This window comes from Orcinus orca, chromosome 10 (genome assembly GCF_937001465.1).
Source record: "Orcinus orca chromosome 10, mOrcOrc1.1, whole genome shotgun sequence".
In the NCBI taxonomy this organism is placed as follows: Eukaryota; Metazoa; Chordata; class Mammalia; order Artiodactyla; family Delphinidae; genus Orcinus; species Orcinus orca.
The window spans coordinates 5,054,728-5,067,086 of NC_064568.1; the positions used below are offsets into that span (position 1 = coordinate 5,054,728).

The 12,359-nt window shown below is 37.5% G+C and overlaps 1 protein-coding gene across 10 annotated transcripts in view; it reads right to left on the reverse strand.

The window, feature by feature from the left end:
• LOC101272154 (peroxisome proliferator-activated receptor gamma) overlaps nt 1–12,359 on the reverse strand; it is a 221,340-nt gene that overhangs the window by 174,291 nt on the left and 34,690 nt on the right. Inside the window, exon 1 of one of the 10 annotated variants that reach the window (XM_049716094.1) lies at nt 6,125–6,142. The exons of the other annotated variants lie outside the window; for them this stretch is intronic. The gene's annotated coding sequence lies outside the window, so the exon portion shown is untranslated. Of the gene's footprint in view, nt 1–6,124; nt 6,143–12,359 lie in introns of those variants that run through there. 10 annotated transcript variants of the gene reach the window in all.

A 12,359-nucleotide genomic window follows, 5' to 3' on the forward strand; every position in this document is an offset into this window, starting at 1 on the left:
CGCAAAATTATACAGCTAGTTAGTGATAGAGCTGGGTCTAAAATATAGGCTTTTCACTGCCATGGCTACAAAACATTTATTACAGGTTGTATACTGTTAATCTCATTGACCCTTTAGCCATTTTATAAATAAGACATCTACTGAGATTGGGACATGAAACAGATTCATTTTTTATATCCTATTTTTCTACTGATGACTGAGTAATGATTACAATCCAAACCTTTAATTTAGGATCTAAGATCTGGTATTCATACAGTTGGCATAAGGGAGAAGGAAAAGATGTTTAGCTAAATTCAAGAGTCAAGAGGCAGAATAGTGTAACTGGAAAAAAACAGAAGACCAGCGTCCAACCTTCAGTTCTGCCACTAACTCCATTTATGAACTTAGCAAGTCACAATGGCTCTGGTCTTAATTCCCCATTTATGAAGTTGAGACAAGGAAAGGAGAGTAGATTAGATGACTTCTAATATTTTATGTTAACTCTTCCATTCAATGTATTTTAAGGGTTAAGAGCTCATCTATTGTAAACTCTTGTCCCTAATCAGAATCATGCCTAACCGATTATTAACAAGTTAATGGTATTATTGCTACCATCTGCCCATACACCCACCCACTCACTCACCTTATTGTTCACTATTTCCTAACACATATCTTAAGTTCTATTCAAAAGGATGTATCTACTCACTCCTATGTACCTGTGGTATACAGTAGGTGCTCAATAAATGTTGAGCGGCTTTATTAAAGTGCAAATGAATGTGTATATTCCTATTTTCTGTCATCCACCAGGACTTGTTTCTGGCTTCCTGATCTTATGTATGATACAACACTTAATGATATGTTTTTCTTGATAGGCGCAAAGTAAATGCTGTTTGAATGCCAATTCATTAGTTCTTACGCCTAATAACTCATTATACACAGAGTCAAGACCACCTAACTTACAGCTAAGTTGTTTCACATGTTTGTTTTATTCCTCCAGGTATTCTGTTAAGTCCTTTGAAAACATTAAGAGGGTATGCCTTTTATTTCATTTATTGTTCTTAATATAGCATTAGGGGTTCAAGACTTGATTGACTGTTAATTCCGAACAGATAGTACACTGTCTTTTCAAAGGCCTTCAGGAAAGTTCCCTACCCCAAACTCATATGTCCCCAAGAAGCTCAGCCCCCTTGTTTTACTTTCAGAAGAGGTTCTAAGAAAGATGGTTATCATTCTTTGAATACTGCCCCTCTACAAACCTAAAGGCCATTCTTCAAACACAACACTCCTCTTCCTTACTTTCTTTTCCCAGCTGAAGAATCAGTTTCTCATAATTAGTTCTTTAGACCTGATTCTGTTTTGGAGGACTTAAAAGTTCTAGTATAATTAATTTCTCAAGTTGTACATAGAAAGAGTCTTGGACTATGAAGGAGCCCAGGGTTCTAATCAAGGCTCTACTACTTACCAATGTCTTTGGGCAAATCACTGAGCACTTCTGAGCTTCAATTTCCCCATATGTAAAAGAGGAAGTAATATCTGCCTTGCCTTACGGGGATATTATTAGGATTAAATATGTTACTATATAAAAGAACTTTACACGTTTTAAAGCTCTATGTAAACGTAAGATATTATTTTCCTATTGTTACCAGAATACTAAAAGCATTTTCCGTAAGGTTATAATTTAAGACCTTCATTGAATAAACATTTAAAAATATATATGTGTAAGAAAGTTGAAAGGAACTATGCTATAGTGTTAACATTAGTTACTTCAGGGTGACAGGATTATGAGTACTTATTTTTTGCTCTATATTTTTCTGCATCTTTTTCAATAGTAGCTATTACTCTTAGAATTTAAAAAGTTATTTTAAGTCAAATAATGACACTGTGCAACAACTGAGTATGAAAAAAACAGCTGTCAAATCCTGAGGACTCTTTAAAAGAGAATATCAAAAGCAAGCCTTTTATAGTTGATACAATTACATTTCTAAGTAGATTATTAAGGTAAATGGCAGAAATGTTCAGCTAAGCTTTTCAAAGAAGATGAAAGTTATCAAGAATAATGTGTTTCTATTTTTCTAAACAACTATTATCTTCCATCTATTTTTTCCTTTGAAGTCTTCCTACTAGCTACCAGTATCACTACTCCTCAAAGAATGTCAAGAGAGGAGAGACTCAACTTGGAAAACCTCAGACAGGAAGTCTAACGTTGTTGGTGTTGCATAAAAGATACCACAAGCTCCTGACCTGGTTCTTGTCCTCCGCCTGTCCACGCTCCCTAAGAGCAACCAGCATTAATCTGGTGGATCTTGTGATGTTCAGAATGTGTTCACAAATCAATTCCTAGCTCAGCTTTCACCTTCTTTACTGAGAATGCTGATCAGCAACCTTTTGGTTTCAGCACGGCCTCAACCTGAAGATCACTGTCCCTTTAATTCGTTCTCATCATTCCCACTCCTTAGCCTTCCTGATTAGTGTCTCAGGGATTCAATAAAATGACCATATATTTGATTGCCCAACCTGGAGCACTTTGAAGAGTGAAACAGGGCAAAAGGCATAAGCTGAGACTGTCACTACGACACTGTCACTAGGCCACTATGACATATAATCACTTTAAAATTAAGCAAAGTGAGGAGATTTAAAGAGAGGAGATAGGTTTCATGTCTTTGGTCCTGACAACTAAAAACTAGGTCGATGCTGCCATAGTGTTTTTTTCACATTGTCTTCCACTTCCAATGGTTGCTAGCTCTTAAATGTAGGAATTATATTCACACTTTTATTGGAAATTTATAATTAAATGTGAAGTAAATTTTCTTTGTTTCTTTATTCTTTTTTCGTGTTAAAGGTTCACACAGGGCAGTTGTTTTGCAAAGGAGGGTGGGAATTGCAAAGGTTTTGCCCCAGGCTGTCTTGCATTAAGAATTGTTGCAGCTGGCCACTTTTCAAGGAACCAGATGTGAAGTAAGTAATGCCCATTTGGATTACAAATCTCATTTTAATATCTTTCAACATAAATAACAATAACAGTAGTCAATATATTTATTCCAATGTTTCCAAGAGATGGACAGACATTACCCACGTAGGAACCACACTCTAGAAAAGCTAGAGGAAACAATGATCCTATTAAAAAATTTTTAAATGCTCAAAAAAGCTTACTTCAATGAAGAGAGTAAAATAAAGTTTGGTTTGATGGCTACAATTGACCAAAGCACCAAAAGTAGCAAAGACCAGAATAACTCAATTCAGTAAATTCTTAACACTTGGGAAATCTTAATCATAAGATTTAGCTATTGAAATTACTGTACTTGGGGGTTCTTACTAAGTTTGCCAAGGTTCCATAAACACGACCTAAGGCAACACAGGCTTGGATGGTACCAGTCCTAACATATACTTTGGAGAATATACAAAGTTCTAATATAGATTAAAAAAATCTCAATATCACGTTCCTAACAACAAATCCTTTACATCCATCTGAAACTGCAAGTGAATGGATTAAGCTACCTTGAAAGAAAATTAACAGTAATTTCTATTACTTCCAGTTTTTCAGTGTGAGGACCCATTAATCTGATGGACCTTGTGACCCATCAGATAAGGCAGTCTGAGGACAGTTCATTTACATCCACAGTCGTAAATAAGACTAAGATTTGGGAATACCCAAAATAAAGGAGAAAAAGTTTAGAACTACGCTTAGAGCAAATAAAGATGTTAAACTGTAAAGAGCAATATGGTAGGACAAGGGAGATAAAAGCAGATCAAGTGAACAGTTAAAAGTAAATGTTGGGACATGAAGGACCTATTGGAGGAATTCAGGATAGGGCGACTTTCCACCACAAAGTATAATAAATATATAAGGCTTGTATAGTCTTTTAAAGTGCCCAAAGCATTTTTCCATATATTATTTATTTAATCTTGAGAGGTAGGAATTATTTCCATTTTATTGAAAACTGAGGCTCAAGGAAGCTATGTGACTTGGCCAAGATCAGGTGACCAGGAAGTAAAATCTGAACTTAAAAAATTTAATACAAATCAACAAACATTTGTTGGGTGAACCCAGTCAAAAACTTTGCTATTTACAAGACACGGTGGGAAATACAGAGAAGTCTCAGCCTGCCCTTAAGGAATTCATATCTTGTTGGAGAAACAAGCTGCAAACAGGTGAAAAGTTAAGTAATGATTCATGATGTGAATAAGAATTCCAGCCAATGATAGACGAGGTGTCACAAGGTAGCACCTGGTGACTTGCCAAATACATGGGAAAATGACTCAATTTCACAGGGACTCAGAAGAGAGTATCAAGATGGGATGGTTCATGGAAGAAATGGGATTTCAGCTATGGCTTACACATGAGCAAGATGTAGATAAGACGAGAGCATGCCTCCTGAAAAACAGCGACCACGTATCTATAGCCTATAAAGCTATGGATATATCTATTCATAGCTATGTCAGAGAACCACAATTATTGTATGGATAAACACTATTTTTGTCTGACCCACTGATGACTGGACTAATGATGCATGAATGAACACCTGGACAGGAAGTGAGGAGCATTCTAGACAAGGGGAAAGAGCAGAAGTCTGTCTGGGAGAGAGTGAATGCAAACATTATCGTGCTGTACAGGAGTATGGTAGGTGGCTTATCCAAGGTTACGTAGTTAGAGGATGTGGCAGGAGCTAGACGATAGGTCTCCTGACTTTCAGGGAGGAGTAGAGGTGTAAATGGAAAGAATACTCGCTTTAAAATGAGATAAACTTCAATTAGAATCGCAGTATCACCACGTACCGGGGTGTAACATTGGGCAAAGTACTTAACTTCTTTAAGTCTCAGTGGCCTCATTTGTAAAACAGAATTGTCGTGAGGATTGAAAGAAATAACGTATGCAGAGCACTTAGAGCTGCTTGGCACAGAGTAACCACAGATATTAGCTTCCTTCTCCCCACACCACATTTTCAAGGGTATTTTAATTTATTAAAAGATTCACTTTGGTATTATTACCATTGGAAAGATCCCCTGGGCAGCTGCCTCAGGACTTAGTTTACGCAAACCTGATATAGATGTAACTTTTCACATTGCTCTTTACTGCCCGCATATGCATATCTGTAATGTCAGCAGAATGACTCTGAAATAGCTGCATTACCTATGGGGCCAGTGATCAAAGAGTACACATGCCGATGAAATTAACAACGCTGAGGAATCTACTGATGTACCTGGTTCTACTAGGTTAGAATTATATAATTAAACATCCACATAAAAATAAATGCAATATAATTTTCATCAACTATCAAAAGTTCTTGATGTACTGAAAGTTGTTCCTATACCTTTAGGAAAAATGGACAAATGCTAAGATAAAAAAGGCAGTTAAAAAGTGACTTGTTTTTAAAAGCAGCTTCCAGAGCATTTCTGGAGATAATCTTCAGTATTTTCTATATCTTCGGTAAAATATTATTTGCTATTCAAAATGAAACTAAGACATTAAGAGTTCCTGAATCATCAATTCAGAGTTACCTAAATTCTATTTAAATTTTATTTCATCCCACAATAATTACCAAGATAGAAAAATGGCTTACTGTGTTTAAGAAGGATTTTACATAACCAGAAATGAAAAGGGGTTTCTGGTTGACTGAGTTGACCAGAAACTCAATTTACCGAGAGCAATGTACATCCCAGTTCATCCACGTTTCACATGCCCACCTTCTGGAAAAAGAACTGGAAAAATGTTTAACTTGACAATTAGTAGCATAAAACTATCTCAGCATGTAAGGTAGGTAGATACTCTGTGGAACTAATCATTTGACTTTTCTATCAGAGAGCAGACCCCTGGGTCCTGGCCCTTCTTTCACTGTTTCTCTTCTTTTTGGCTCCTGAGATACCAAAGGTCCTACCAAGAAAACTGGTTCTCCCTCAAGGCTCTTCATTCTTGCAATTCTCTACGCTCTCCCCTCAGCAATCTCATTACAGAAGGCTTCAGAGATCAAGGATATACTGAGACCAAATCTCTATCTCTGTCCTTGTGGCCTCTTGTGTGCCTCAGGCCTATGTACACATATCTATTTGATATGTCCATTGAAATATGTCACAGGCAACTCAAACTCAACAGGTCCAAGACTGCACCTATCACCTATCCCCAGAACTGGTCTTCTTCAGTGAGCCTTACCTTCGTAAATGGCCCCACCAGTCTCCCAGCTGATCATGCCAAATCACGAAAGACAGTCACGACGGCCTGTTCTTACGCCCACATCCGGTCGGTCACCACGTCCTTCTGATTCTACCTGGTAAGTACATTCGGCCACTTCTCTCAGCCCTCTCTGCTATCAATCCCAGTCCAAACTACTCTCACCTCTTTCACACATTACTTCCCACCTGGTCTCCCTAAATCGGCTCTTATCTCCTCTCCAATCAATTCTGCAACTTTAGCCGGAGTGACCTCTTAAAAGTTCAAATCAGATTATGTCACTCCGCTGTTCAAAATCTGTATTGACTCCTGATTGTCTGAAATCCAAGTCGCTTTGAATAATCCCCGTTTACCTCTGAAGCCTCTTCCCGGTCCTTTTCTCGAGTTAAACTACGCTTTTCTCCACTCAGAGCCTTCACACATAATTTCCTCTGTAACATCGTTCTTTTCTCTCAGCTGACTCCTTTCTTAAGCGGGCTCCTATTCTCTCTTCAATTATCAGCATAAAAATCACTTCCCCAAACCCTAAGATCAGGCGAAATCACCCTGGAATCATTCCAAACAACTCATTGCCCTTTTCCTCCCTCGTAGCACTCATTGTTTTAGTTATTACTTGCTCATTGTCTGCCTTCCCCCTACATTATAAACCCAGTGAAGACATGATCCCTGCAGCATCCCCATAGGAGCACAACGAACTGGACTAAAGACTCGAGTTTCGGTTTTGGTTGGTCTTATTAACTTGCTGTGTTATTCTGGGAAGTCAGTTAACTTCTCTAGGCCTCCTTTGTAAAAGGCGAGGAGTTGAATTTGATCGGAGTTTCTTAAGCATCACTAATGTGTGGGTCCATTTTAAAGGCAGAAAAAAATTTTACAGACCTGCCAAGGTTGTGTCCTCAGACTCCCCAGAGGTCCTCTATCCCCAAGTTGAGAAAACTAATGTAAGAAACCAGGGAAATGTCCTTGAATTGTGAAATCTGGGCTTTTTTTTATAAAGACCTTTTAGATTACTGTTGATATAACAATGCAATATTTCTTTTTTACTTTTTTTTTTAAAGCAATGGGATGCTTTGTGTGTCTGTGTGTGTTTAATAAATTTAGTTATTTTTGGCCGTGTTGGGTCTTCGTAGCTGTGTGCAGGCTTTCTCTAGTTGCAGCGAGTGGGGATTACTCTTCGTTGCAATGCGTGGGCTTCTCATTGCAGTGGCTTCTCTTGCTGCGGAGCACGGGCTCTAGGTGCGCGAGCTTCAGTAGTTGTGGCACACGGGCTCAGCAGTTGTGGCTCTTGGGCTCTAGAGTGCAGGCTCAGTAGTTGTGGCGCATGGGCTTAGTTGCTCCGCGGCATGTGGGATATTCCTGGACCAGGGCTCGAACCCGTGTCCCCTGCATTGGCAGGCAGATTCATAACCACTGAGCCACCAGGGAAGCCCCCAATGCAATAGTTTTAAATTCTGAAACTCTATAAGCCCAAGAATATATTTGTTGATCCCCAAAAATCTGTGGATGCCAGTTTGAGAAAGAGATGGTCTCTTCCAGGTCGAAAATTAAATCATTCTAGGAAAGTAGAAGTTTATTTTCCTGAGTACTTCTTAGTGAATCATTCCCTACATGTGGGCTCATTAAACTGCGATTTGGGAGAGAATACAAGGAATTCCATAACATCAAATCATGTAGAAAAATTCTTTCATTTTAAGAGAGACAGATTCTCAGGTACTGATTCTGGCAGCAGGATGAGAAGCATTCAACCTTAATTCCACATATGTGGCAATGAAAGGTAGATATAAAGCATTTCTCTGAGTTCAAATGAAATGATCTTTTTGATTACATAAAGAAGTGTGTAAGAAAATAAAAAGTGAGAGAAGAACAATAAAAAGGCAAAAAGCTAACAGCTCAACTAAAAAATGGGCAAAGGACTTGAACAGACCTTTCTCCAAGGACATACCGATGTCCAGTAAGCACCTGAAAAGATGCTCGACATCATTAGTCATCTGGGAAATGCAAATCAAAACCACAATGAGAGATCACTTACACCTACTAGGATGGCGATAATAAAAAAAAAGATGGAATGTAACAAGTGTTAGGGAGGATGTGGAAACTGGGACCCTTGTACATTGCTGGTGAGAATGTAAAAAAGTACAGTAGCTGTGGAAACAGTATGGCAGTTCCTCAAAAGGTTAAATGCAAAATTACCATATATGCCAGCAATTCTACATCTAGGTATATATACCCCAAATAATTGAAAACAGAGATTCGAAAAGATACTTGAATGGTCACTGCAGCATTATTCACAAGGTAGAAACAACCCAAGTGTCCATTAACAGATTAATGGATAAACAAAATGTGTTATATACATGCAATGGAGTATTATTCAGCCATAAAACGGAGTTCTTGATACATGTTCTAACATGGATGAACTTTGAAAACACTGGGCTAAGTGAAAAAAGCCATATACCAAAGGACAAATATTGTATGATCCCACATAACTGGAATAGGCAAGTCCATAGGGACAGAAAGTAGAATAGAGAACCATGGGCTGAGGGATGGGTGATGAGGTGTTAATTGTTTCATGGGCAAAGAGTTTCTGTTTGAGGTGATGAAAAAGTTTTGGATATAGATAGGGCTGTTGGTCGCACAACACTGTGAATGTAATTAATGTCGCTGAATTGTATACTTAAAATTGGTTAAAATGTCAAAATTCTGTTACATAGATATTTACCATGATAAATAAAAAGTGAAAGAAGATGGGCAGCTTGTCATTTACTGAGCGGACGTCCAAATTGCTAAACTGTTAATGATCTAATAGAGATATGAAATATATAACATATTGTTTCAATAGGAAAACTTGTTCTACAGTCAAGGACCTCAAGAACTATCAGTACGAAGTGTACGATTAATCCCCTATTCTACCTGCTTCTTTTGGAATTATGGAGGTCTCCGTAACTGGTTTATACCTATCAAGTAGTACAAACTTTAATTCTATGGCTCAAGTTAATTATTAATCATCCTTAGCGATGAATGTTAAAGGCTTCAAGGATAACTGAAAACGTTGAACTATAAATCTAAATATTCTGATTTCCTATTACCCTTTTTATCCCCTTCTAGCAGAGGTGATAATAAATGATTAAGTGGCTATCAGAATCCAGGAGAGAAAGGTTAGAGCACAACTGTTCTCCCCTGTAGGTTCTAAGAGCAGAAAATAATACTATTTATTTCTATTTTTACCTTACAGTGTTTTGCAAGAAACAACAGAGCTTTGCCAGTGCTATTTAGATGCTAAAGAATTATTTTTATTTGTTCAGTTTGTTTTGCTTTGTTTTTAAACTTGATGAGTGATTCTGACGGAAGCAAGTGCCATTCTTGGCTGAAAGACCCTGGGATTTTAACGCCTCTTTTATGACACGGACTTTGCCAAATGTAACTCAACTGTACTGTGAACAGTGACCTCTTACTACCTCTTCGGACTTCGGGTCTCAGACCCTTCTCCACAGAGCCAGGAAAGCATGCACGCCAGCTGCCATCTTACGTGCTCTGCTGTGGTCCTTGTCCTTTGATTTGGGCTCCTCACTCTGTTAAAAAACTTGCCAAGTAAGTAGAAAGAGAAGTATCTTTAGTTTTTCTCAGGCTGTTTGGAATTAAACCCCTGAGTGCAGAAAGGTGACATCTATTCATAATAAATATTCTGTTCTTCGTGGTTTCCCTTCCCTGACTTCTTACTGAATGCCCAGAGGCCAGGTTCTTGAATTGCCTACATATAAACAAAATGCTTGTTTCCTGACGGAGACCTCATCTGCCAAGATTCCACTCAGTCTACGGATTTATAGGTGGTTCTAACTCTCTAAGTCCAGAAGATTGTAGCAGGAGTGGTGACACCGCCTATGTTCAGGCAAACAGAACGGCTAAAATAAAATCAACAGCAGTCCAAAGAGGAAGAAGCAAATTGGGTTAAAACATCCAGTTTCCTTCTCTTTTACCACTTGATTCTTTTCACTCTACCTCTCATATTTCAAATTACAAGATAACCTCTTTCAACACAACTTGTTCGTATACCACAGTAAATTGGTCACTCAAAATAATAGGGTGAGAGTGCATATTTTGAAAAAAATAAGCAAATACTTAAAGCTGAACAAACTTTTAAGGAGAAATAAAAATCAATCTTCCTTCATGTTCATGTTTTCATAGGATGGCTGATTCTATAATCTATGCTACTTACTATCTTGACTCAAAACCCAAGATAACTGTAAAGCTTCCACTGATCATTCAATTTTTGGATACTTGGTTATCTTGCCCAATATTTCAGTTCTATCCAAGAATCAAACAGCCGTTTATTAGAGTCAGCATTTGCATGTATCCCATGTAAACAAATAGTCTTAATCTCTACCTCAGGGAAAGGGAAGACCAACGACAATCTGCAGACTTGAAGCTTGGTAATGAAAGAGAGTCAGATATCTTCAGGTCACCAGATCGCTGAAGACAGAGTCTGCTAACAGTGAAATGTCAGCTCTGGTTTTAATTCCTACCAGAGAGATAAGAATCAGTAATTCCCAAAGTAGTACTAAGTAAAACTGTTAATATTCTGGAAAGTAGTATAAAGCCTATAAAAGTATGCATTTGGAAAAATATTGCTGCAGTCAATCTTCGCATTGAAGTACATTAGCCAGAGATATTTCTGTTGATTTTGTTACAGTTGCAACTTTTCCAATGTATGAAGCATTAAAGTTACAAACTGGCTTGCTGGTTGAGTGGTCTGGAAAAAGTATATTCTGTCTCACTGGACTGCTGTAAATTTAAATCCATTTCTTCTATTTCTCAGCTCATTCTGGCAGAATACTTCTAGCTAAAAGTGTAATAAACTATATTGTCATACTTCAGGGTTTTTACAACTCCATCTACCATATTTGGGAGTGTGGTGGGGGGGAGCAAGAACTCATAAGGAAGTAAAGGGTATTATGGTGACATTTTGTAACCTTTAGCTAGCTAGGGACAACTGAAATCATGTGTTTAAGATGGGAAGCATTACTAACTTGGGATGATTTCTTGTGGCTTTTTTTTTTTTTCCTTACACCAGCATCACTAAATTTGTTCAGGAATAGATTTCTGTTTTTCTGTAAATCATTTTCCCTCCATAATATAAAACACAATTCCTTTTAATAAAGGCAATATTCTTGGTAAAATTTAAACTGAAAAAAGATGGGAAACTAGATTACTAATTAATTTGGAAGTTTCTACAAAAGATAATTTTGAAAAACGCTAAGACTTCCATTAACTGTCAGTCAAATCACCTAGTTCCCTTTCTACAAAAAACCAACATAGTAACCAAATGAAAAAAACAATTAAAATGATATAGATACATTGAAAAGTGACTATCTTGACATAATTAACACACCCCTGAATTGTCATGGAGGAGAAGGGAGACCAAAGGGGAGAAAAAGCATGGGAAGCCTATATAGTGGCAACACTTTATTTTGTAATTCAACTTTCATTCATTTAATATGTATTTATTGAGTTGTTATTATGTATCAAGCATTATGCTCAATGCTGAGGACATATCAGAGAATAGGATAGAGGTCCTTGCCTTCAAGAGTTTACAGTTGGTAACACACTGACATTCTAATAACTTTTAATAAGGGGGAAAAGGGATACAGCCAGAAATTTTGAATTGAGGACTTAAAATTCTAAGCATTTCCTTTGTATCTCTAATTTTAGTTATTCCTACAAGTTCCTTTGAAATATAAAGCTATATGATTGCCCTCTCTGTGAACAGATCAAGGCTGTCGCATTCCACAATGCTTAGAAAATTAAGTATTGGAAGGGTCCTTAGAGACCCATTTGTCTTCTCTATCCTAATCTGTCAACGTATGGGAAAACTGAGGCCAGAAGAGGGGAAGTGATTGATTAAGGTCTCGTATCCACCATGTCTATTTTTATGTGCTTTTTTCCAAGTAAGTTATAACTTTGGAGGTATCATTACAACTAGTGCTTTTAAAAAATCTATGTTTTAGAAAACAAATATGGTTACCAAAGAGGAAAGGCGAGGGTGGGGAGGGATAAATTAGGAGTTTGGGATTAACATATACACACTACTATATACAAAACAGATAACCAACAAGGACCCACTGTATAGCACAGGGAACTATACTCAGTATTTTGTAATAACCTATAAGGGAAAAGAACCTGAAAAGGAATATATGTATGTATAACTGAATCACTTTGCTATACAACA